This window comes from Rhinoderma darwinii, chromosome 5, assembly GCF_050947455.1.
Source record: "Rhinoderma darwinii isolate aRhiDar2 chromosome 5, aRhiDar2.hap1, whole genome shotgun sequence".
NCBI classification, from domain to species: domain Eukaryota; kingdom Metazoa; phylum Chordata; class Amphibia; order Anura; family Rhinodermatidae; genus Rhinoderma; species Rhinoderma darwinii.
This window is the reverse complement of record NC_134691.1, coordinates 233,257,800-233,265,024: the sequence shown is the minus strand read 5'-3', so window position 1 is coordinate 233,265,024 and position 7,225 is coordinate 233,257,800. Positions and strand designations below refer to the sequence as shown.

The 7,225-nt window shown below is 41.8% G+C and overlaps 1 pseudogene; it reads left to right on the top strand.

Moving 5' to 3' along the window:
- Nucleotides 1-1,383: 1,383 nt before the first annotated feature.
- Nucleotides 1,384-1,588, top strand: LOC142654448 (U2 spliceosomal RNA; annotated as a pseudogene).
- The last annotated feature ends 5,637 nt before the right edge of the window (nt 1,589-7,225 follow it).

Genomic DNA, 7,225 nt, shown 5'->3' with positions numbered 1-7,225 from the left:
GCGACACACAGTGTAGGAGGTTAAACCTTTCAAACCCCTCGTTTATCCCGGCACTAGCCAGGATAAAGGAGGGGGGGATGCTGAGAGCTCACTAGAGCGAGGGCTTTTAACCCAATGTTGCAATGCTGCAATTTTGGGAACTAGCTCCATCTAGTGACCAAAAATGGGTAGTATTATAAATTAGAATTAATTTATAATATTTCCTGACTATTTCCTGACTCGTGAAAAAAATAAAAAAAATTTGAACCATGTTTAATCACCCACACACTAAATGTTTAATTTTTTAAAAAAAAACATGTTTTTCTGGTAACACCATGCCTTGAAGGTCGAACGGTCAGATTTTTTTTTCTAATACATTGCACTACCTATGTAGTGCAATGTATTAGATCTGTCAGTCATTCACTGACATCAAGCCGATTAGGCTTCGCCTCCCGGCGGGGCCTAAATCGGCTTCCGTAATGGCAGAGCAGGAGACCATTGTGTCTCCTGTTGCCATAACAGCAATCGCCAGTCCTGATTGCCTGTCAGGGCTGGCGATCTGTTAGTAACCGCTACGATGCAGCAATCGCTTTCGATTGCTGCATCGAAGGGGTTAATGGCAGGGATCGGAGCTGCCGTTACAGGTGGATGTCAGCTGTACAGTACAGCTGACTTCCACCGCTGATGACGCCGGATCAGCTCCTGACCCGGCGCCATCTTGCCGGCAGCTACGGAAGCCGATCAGGCTCCGCCGCCGGGCGGATCTTGACCGGCTTCGGTGCTAGGCAGACCGGGAGGCCAGTATTAGGCCTCCGGTTGCCATTGCAGACACTGGAACCCCGGCAAGTGCAGCGATCGCGTTTGAGCGCTGTACTTAAGGGGTTAATGGCGGGGATCGAAGCTAATTTCGGTCCCCGCCATTACAGCCGGATGTCAGCTGTCAGATACAGCTGAGATCCGGCGATTATGGCACCGACTCAGCTTCTGAGCCGCCGGTGCCAAACATTTGCCGTAAATATACGGCATTTTGCGGGAAGTCAATGCTTTTTATGACGTATATTTATAGCAAATGTCGGGAAGGGGTTAAATGTACACGTCTGCTGGATTGTTTTTACTATTTTTAAGGAGGTTTTGTGGGATACTAGAAACCTGCTGATTTTTAGAAAGAACATACTAACTCCGAGAGAATGTAGAAAAGTGTTTTTATCCAGATTATTTACAGTGTTTTTATGTGATAAGAAGAGATTAGGTGATGGAAAAGCGGAAGAAATCTGGAAACATACAGAATGGAACAATTTTTGTAAGTAAACTTGATTATTATTACCTTAAGTTTATGCTAATAGCTTTTTTCCAAATGATGTTTTTTTTAGACCTTGTTTTATGGGTTGAGTCATATGACGTGAAACTGCTTACAGAAACATAAACGAGAGTCTGTTAACTGAGGAAAAAAAAATAAAAATCTGTTATCAGTTTAATATCTGATACGTCCCCTATCTCGGGACCATATATTAAATGGATTTTTAGTACAGGGAGATGGAAATAGAGCTTGCTCTGTCCACTCCATGCATTGACCTGGTATTGCAGTATCTCCAGGACGGGTGCACCCTTTCCTTATGCGTTGACTAAAATCAGATTTGAAAAGTGCTTTTTGTTTTTGCCATTGTTTGTTTCTTGCACATTAGATCTCTCTTTTAATCCCATTACGTGAACGCCTGTTGGACAGACAATGCCTTTATACAATGCATGTTGTGAAATGTGTGATAATGACCTAATTTATTAAATGACTTGATGAATAGTTTGCCACCTCTTGTGTTGGGTGCGTTGTGTCTGTGTTTCCTGCATTTCAATTTGGAACAGCTCATTCACCTTCCTTTTCCTCTGTCCCTCCTCCCTCCTAGGTAAGATCAAAAGCTGCACCTGAGCCAGCCAGTCACTCAGTCCACCCACAGCCGCAGATTGATGCAGCAGCAGCAGCAGCACCACCACAGTCAAATAGTGGAATAGTGGAGTGGAGTAGGGGAACAGCAAGCAGCCATTGCACCCGCCACAATGGACCTGTGTGTGTGTGCACTAGATGGATGTGATGGAATGAGCTCTCCTCCCTACATTTGAAAGAAGTAAGATATAAAGTTGCAACAATTCCTCCCTCGCCTACAAAGACGCCAGCAATTTGGATTTGTTACTATGTTACCTGGAAGGAAGACTAACAAACTGTGCAAGGATGGAGGTTATAGGAGGACGAAGGACAAGAAGGTGTCAGTAAAGTTTCAGGAGGATGCCTACCTATTTGCAATTTACCAGTCCCCTGAAGAATTTTTTTTAATTAAAAATCATGAAATGATAAAATACAAATTTAAACACCCAACACCACTAAAAATAGGCGAGCAATTAGAGAAAGGCAGAGAACCCGGCAGTTTCATTGAGGCCTTTAGGCACCATCGTTTGGAGTCTCCAGATCCATTTACATTCTTTTTGAAGGAGATGTTGCTTTAAATCTCCACCTCTCATATGTGTATTGATGTGGTCAATGCCACATACTTGGAGTAATTTGGAGTCACAAGCATGATGGGAAAGGAAATGTCTGGGAATTGTTTTTAAAGCTTCAATGTCGGTCACTGTTTTTGCATTGTCAATGTCTCTGACATGTTCTCTGATTCTTATTCGGAGTTCTCGAGTAGTCATGCCAATTTAGATTTTGGGGCAAGGGCATGTGGCATGGTATATTACTCCTTTTGTTCTACATGTAATGGGGCAACAGATTTTAAATTGGCCTTCACCGCTAGAGTCAGTAAAAGACTGGGATCTTAAGATATTAGGACAGCTAAGGCAGTCACCGCACGGTTTACATCCCCATTTTGGGCCCTTTGTACCAAAAACTTGCCCTGGTTTGGCTGGCGTCAGATAACTATGGACGATGGAATCACGAAGGTTAGGCGCTCTACGGGGTGCCATAGCGGGATAGTTAGGTAATATTTTCGGTAGTGTGACATCAATTAAAAGGACAGGCCAAAATTTTGACATGATATCGCGCATTTCCACCCAACGTGAGTTGTATGTAGTCACAAATCTCACCTTTTGTTCTCGCTGATTTTTAGCATATGTTTTTAAAAGTTGATCTCTTGGGGTTTGTTGAGCTCGATAATGCGCTTGACGGATATTCCGGTGGCTATATCCTCTCTGAGTAAATCTGTCCTTTAATTCCTTAGAGCGGATTTTGAAATCCTCAACGGTTGAGTAGATTTTTTTCACACAGAGGAATTGGCCCGTAGGAATTGCCTCAATAACATGGCGTGGATGTGATGAGGTTGCGTGCAGCAGGGAATTGGTCGATGTAGCTTTACGGTACAAGTCAGTCTGCAAAAAACCATTGGAATCTTGTTTGATGCAAATATCTAGGAAATCAATATTTTCTCGACTCCATTTAAATGTGAGTTTTATGTTGAGGGTGTTTTGATTAAGTGTCCTAATAAAAGAGGAAAGTTCGTCAACGGTACCCTGCCAGATCAAGAAGATGTCATCGATGAACCGGGCCCAGAAAAGTACTCGATTCATCGATGGCATCCGATTTGACATAAAGAGGTCTCTCTCCCACAGCCCCAGAAAAAGGTTGGCATATGAGGGAGCACATGCTGCCCCCATTGCCGTTCCCTGGAGCTGTAGGTAGAAAGAGTTGTTAAAGGTAAAAAAATTGTGTTTCAGGACGAAGTCCAATAACGTTAAAATTAAAAGGGACACCTCATTCTCAACATTACTCATACGTAGAAAACTCTCCACAGCGTGCAATCCATCAGCATGATGGATGCTCGTGTAGAGAGATTCGACGTCACAGGTGACAAGAATGTGATCCGGTTCTAGATGTATCCCGTCGATTTTTAATAGGAGGTCAGCTGAATCTCTAAGATAGGATGGAAGGCATTCGACGAGTGGCTTAAGGTGGAAATCTATCCATTTGCAGATCTTTTCAGTTAAACCCCCAGAACCTGAAATAATAGGCCTACCTGGAGGATTTTTGGTATCTTTGTGGATTTTTGGCATAAGATATAGCGTTGGTATTGTTGGTTCAGCAACAAACAAAGAATCTTTCAAGATGTTAGAGATGATTCCGTTGTCATTGGCCCGTTGTAAGATCAGCAAGAGTTCTGAACTAAAGGATGATAGGGGATTAAACGTCAGTTTTTTATAACATACTGGGTCTCTGAGTTTACGATTGGCCTCATGCACATACATTTTGCGGGGCCACAATACCACATTACCCCCTTTGTCTGCAGGTTTGATAACTGTGTCCTGCCATGATTTAATTAATTTAAAACTTTTTCTTTCATCTCTTGGCAAGTTGTCATTTTTAATTTTGCTAGAGATAGTGGCCCATTCGTTTGAAACTAGTTTGACAAATAGGTCTACAGCAGGACAGATAGTGAGGGGGGGGGGGGGATTTAGTTTATTTGCGCCTTATGCACTCGGATACCTTACCTGCAGATGTTGTTTCATCCTGGTTGTATAGGGCTTCCAAGATTTTCAAAGTTTCCCTTTCTTGGGTGGTAGTAAATATGGTATCTTCTTCTTTGAAGTACCACCTCTTAAAAATCAGGGATCTTCCAAACAATTGTAGATCTTTTATTGCTAGGAAGGGATCAAAAGAGGAAGCGGGCGAAAATGTCAGGCCTTTCTCCAATAGGGAGTAGTCACTTTCAGTTAAAGAATGATCAGTTAGGTTAATTACCTTTAATCCTCGTTGGCCCAAAATAGGTTCATGTTCATCATATCTAGACATAAATTCTGCTCCTTTATTAGTTTTTCTCTTGGGGTAGATAGAGTTGTTATAGTTGACCTTGCGTTTTTGTCTACTAATGGTCTGTCTGCCCCCTGTGCTTCTTAGAGTCATCTCATGGTGATCACTAAGTGATGAAGCTGAAGATATGGATGAGGAGCGGGCAAGTGGCATATGGGGTAGCTTTTGATTCCACCGATACATTCTTTTAGAAGTGTAATCCTCATTGGCCCTGCTGAATTGTTTAATCTTAACAGACTCAATCTCCTTTTCCGATATTGTACATTGCTGGTCTAGTTGTTTATTAAAAATATCAAGGGTATCAATGGACATTTCTGTTTTTAATCGTAATTGGATTTTCTCCAATTCGCTGTCCATGTGTTCTATGGATTTGCGATTGAGGTCTACTAGTAGTTCCATCATACGACGTGAACATAGATTGCAATTGTCTTCCCATAAGGAAGTGAAGTTTTCATCGTCAATGGGGAATGACGGAAAGACCTGGATTCGCAAACCTCGTGGAATTAAACCACGTGACAAATAATTTTCTAAGAAAGCACGGTTCCACCACACCTTCATCCGCTTATGGATGAGGTTTTTAAACATGTGCTGTGATTCTCTGAGATTGCTCTGATTGCCCGCCCCTGTGGTAATGGATTCATATTTAAAAACATTAGAGATGGATGATAGCCAGGATTGTTCTCTGGCCCGGAAATCCATGGTAGAGTTGCTGGTAATATCTGTAAAAAACAGAAACCAAATATATAGAACCGATTCAAAAAAGAGAAAGCAACAGAAATCTGTATCCCCAAAGGTCCAGGGTAAGTCGCACATGGGAATATGTGTGGACCACTGGGTTGATTTCAGGGCGTGAAACCCTAACAGCATCAGAAAATGCAAGTAGAAAACCAAAAGAGAAGGATTGACACTGGGAAGCAAAGAAATAATAAATGTACAAAAACTTTATTTAACAATAGTAGCACAAAATAAAAAAAAGTAAAAACAAGGATCATTGGATGGTAAATGAAATCAGACCATGCGGCTATGTGAGAAGCAGATAAATAAAGTGCATATGCGTCCTTTAAATGATATATGTAAATATCTGTAAGGTAATAGTCTGTACACAAGGTAATACAGTAATAAACATCAATAGATATAGAGTGTTACAGACTATGTAGATGTATTCAGATGGTTTAATCATAATAAGGCAACAGATATAACAGCACAAGTACCGAAAAACATGATGAAATATCAAGAATCGGAAAAAATGCAACCCAAAATACATGAAAATTGCTGGAAGAATAGATGAAATCTCACATACCCATGGTGATTGAACAGGATGAATACAGCCAGAGTCCACCCCAACGCACGTTTCGGCGCTAATGCCTTCGTCTGGGGGTGGTGTAGGGTTGAGGTCAGGGGTCCTTTATTTGAATTTGGGCCAATGAACTGGAAGAGATGCAGCTGTGACATGATTGCATCTCATGTGTTGTTGTTACCCTGTGTAATTACAGGTCGCTGTCTCACTGTGGTCGGGATAAGGCAGCCACGTCAGTGCCAGCGACGGGGAACCCGAACCGGAAACACGTGATCCCCTTGTTTCACACCATCAATATTAATTGTATATTTTTGCTACTATATTTGCACTACCCACGTTTCCATTTATTTGCGTTTTTATTTTACCCCATCCTCATTCACATTTTATAATCCAAGTACGTCTTTCATTCATTCATCTTGGTCCTACACTCAACAAGCACAAATATATTTGCTTTCATTCACTTTTTCCTTGCCCAACAGCATAGTCACCATTCCATTTACACGTTTTAGTTCATTAATATTTATAAAACCTTAGTCACATTGGCTTTGTTGCGTCTTTTATCTACACTGCGTTTTTTTTGTTTTTTTTTTTAAATATCACTAAATCTTTAGTATATATTTGCTTTCAATATACACTTTTTATATATCTATCCGCAACATATTAACTATGAACTTGCTGTTTTAAAACACATATGTATTGTCCTCGATCAAATTCATATATACAACTTTGGTTGCGATTCCAGATTCTGCACTCTGCACTTTGTGTCGTGTCACATTGCGTATAATTTTGTTATGTCGCTCACATACCTCATGTACTACATCAGTTTCCCTGTGTCGCTCTCCCATTGGAGGTTCGGGTCCGGCCCCCGCCGGTGTCGTCCACGGCGAGCCTCGCTTGATCCACGTGACCGAGTCTTGTTGACTCGATCACGTGTTTCCGGTTCGGGTTCCCCGTCGCTGGCACTGACGTGGCTGCCTTATCCCGACCACAGTGAGACAGCGACCTGTAATTACACAGGGTAACAACAACACATGAGATGCAATCATGTCACAGCTGCATCGCTTCCAGTTCTATCTGTCTAATATAAGGTTCTGACGGAACTTTGCGCGTGTCATTGTGGAGCCCTAAGAAGTGAGAGCAAGCTTTATGACATCATAATC